This window comes from Vipera ursinii (assembly GCF_947247035.1).
Source record: "Vipera ursinii genome assembly, chromosome: 15".
NCBI classification, from domain to species: domain Eukaryota; kingdom Metazoa; phylum Chordata; class Lepidosauria; order Squamata; family Viperidae; genus Vipera; species Vipera ursinii.
Window position 1 is genome coordinate 5813396 of NC_139528.1, and position 2967 is coordinate 5816362.

Here is a 2967-nt window from a genome sequence, read left to right on the forward strand (position 1 = left end):
TGTAAAGCAAATGTCCGGGGAATGGAAACTTCTCACAAAAGATCTTAGCTATCCAAAGTTGCCCTGCTCTGTATAAATTGTTTTCCGTTATTGGTGCAAAGAGGAACAGAATTTAGCTGTAAAGACATTGGGTTCTTTGTCCTGCTCCCTTGGAAGTTTTCCTCCGTTGCCTTGGGATCGGAGCTGGATTGAGCCTCAATTGTTTGCACTCGATCCCTTCAAAGCCGTCGGCCAACTTCGTTGAAGCTCGGCCTTCTCCTTGAGGACATTCAGCGGCGGGTGTGGAAGTTTTAAAGCAGGGATTTAATCTGCCCAGAATTGCTCTTAACCTTCAGAGCTAAAGGGGGGGGGGGCATTTGCAAAATGAAAAATGCATTTTCCAGAAAACCTTTGTGCAACACACCCCACTTTATTTTTTGATATTATTTTATGTTTATTATTTATTTATTTATTTTAATCCCATTTATATCCCGCCCTTCTCCGAAGACTCGGGGCGGCTTACAATCTAAGCACAAATCAAATGTGCTTAGCAATAGCCTTCATTCTATGTATATGCCTGCTTATTAGGGCTTTCACACACACCCCAAGCGGCATTATTACAAAGTCAGCTTAATTGCCCCCAACAATCTGGGTCCTCATTTTACCTACCTGGGAAGGATGGAAGGCTGAGTCAACCTTGAGCCTGGTGGGACGCGAACCTGCACTGATTGCAGGCAGCTGGTGTTACTTAAGGAGGCATCAGCCCACTGCTCCACCAAGGCTCTTATTATATTTATCATACTATAATTTTATATTTTATTTTATTTGAATCTCACCTTTAGTATTTTCACAAACGGCTCAAGGTTGCAAAAATACCCAACACCTCTTCCTTTTTCCCAACAGCAACCCTGTGAGGTGGGTTGGACCGAGAGAGGGACTGGCTCAAAGTCAGCCAGCCAGCTTTCCTAGCAGAACCTGAACTCGTGGCCTCTTGCTTTCTAGCTTGGTGCCTTAACCACTAGATCAAACTGGCTCTCTTTCAAGAGGTTTTGGGGCAGCTCAACATCCATTGTTTAGTTGGAAGCCTGTTTCTTTGGGGGGGGGGCTCGACCTAAAGGCTAGGTATGAGAGGACTACATTTCCCAGCCTGCCTTGGGGCAGCTTTAACCGACACTGGGCTGAATGGTCCAGGCTGCAGCTAGCTGAGCCCTGTGACCTTTCTCTGAAAGTCACTATATTTATAGGAATGCCGGTGAGTGACAGGCACAGTGTGTGTGTGTGTGTGTGTTGTGTGTCTCTCTGTGTGTGTCCTGGTTCTATTGCCAGGAGTTTAGGTTGGAGGAATCCTGGCAACTGCCCCATTCCAGGATGACCCAGTGCCAAAAAGCCGCTTCTCCATCACCAAGGAGCTCCTGGCTGCTGCCATATGATGCCCCTCCCCATCCATAACAAGATGTGCAGTTGCCAGCAGAGGCCGCACCCTGAAAGGGCTTTTACAGTAGGTGGGATGACCCAAGACAGGATCATGCCGACTTGGGAGGTGATGGGAGTTGTAGTTCGGCAGCATCCAGAAGAGCTGCAAAGTGCCCCACTTTGACTAAAAGGTGATAAAAGCCACGGATTGCGTCCCCGTTTGGAGCCGCGCCTGTACAGTGCAGCCCTCGGCTAGAAGCTGTGTGGCCCTCGGTGGCAGCCCCTCAACCATAGCAGAGTTCCAGGATTTGAGGGGCCGCCACAAAGAAGAGGGGGGGGTCAAACTCTTCTCCAAAGCCCCCGAAGGCAGGACAAGAAGCAACTGATGGAAACTAAGCAAGGAGAGAAGCAACCTGGAACTAAGGAGAAACTTCCTGACAGTGAGGACGATTCACCAGTGCAACGGCTTCCTTTCCGAAGTTGTGGGTGCTCCATCACTGGAGGCTTTTAAGAGACTATTTTTAATTTATTTTTTTTAAATTTTATTTCCATTTATATCCCGCCCTTCTCTGAAGACTCAAGGCGGCTTACAAGCTTAGCAGTAGCCTTCATTCTATGTATATGCCTGCTTATTATACATATACATATTCAGACAACCATCTGTCTGAAATGTTAGAGTGTTTCCTGCTTGAGCCAGGGGCTGGACTAGAAAACCTCCCAGGCCCCTTCCAGTCCTTTGACGTTGTGTGCCAAGCAATGTTTCTCCACTTGTGGGTGGCTCCATCCCGGAAGTGTTTAAGAAGAGACCGGACAGCCATTTGTCCAGGATGGTCTGGGCTGGGGTCTCCTGCTTGAGCAGGGGGTTGGACTAGAAGACCTCCGAGGTCCCTTCCATCTCTTGTCATTCCGTTCTGTTTCTCCCGGGAAGCGCTAGAACGAACGAATGAATGAATGAAATGACTGAACCTTTATTGTCAAAGTGCAACATTGAGATTGGCTGAATTTCGATTGAAGACTCTCACGGATGGATATAAGGACGGATTCCTAACGGTCATTTCCTCCCCCCCCCAAGCCCAACCGGGGCCACCCCGAATAAAGCCCCGCCGCTTTTTACATTTGCTGGGCCCTTTAGAGCAGGGGGGTCTTCAAACTTGGCCCTTTTATGACTTGTGGACTTCAACTCCCAGAATTCCTCAGCCAGGTACGCTGGCTGAGGAACTCTGGGAGTTGAAGTCCACAAGCAGGGGTCTTCAAACTTGGCCCTTTTATGACTTGTGGACTTCAACTCCCAGAATTCCTCAGCCAGGTACGCTGGCTGAGGAACTCTGGGAGTTGAAGTCCACAAGCAGGGGTCTTCAAACTTGGCCCTTTTATGACTTGTGGACTTCAACTCCCAGAATTCCTCAGCCAGCAAAGCTGGCTGAGGAATTCTGGGAGTTGAAGTCCACAAGTCATAAAAGGGCCAAGTTTGAAGACCCCTGCTTTAGAGGCCAAGCGGGAGGGCGGGGCTTTCGGGGCCCGGCCCCGCCCCTTCATGAATAATGCCTCGCCCCCAGGGATTTAAAAGGCCGGAGA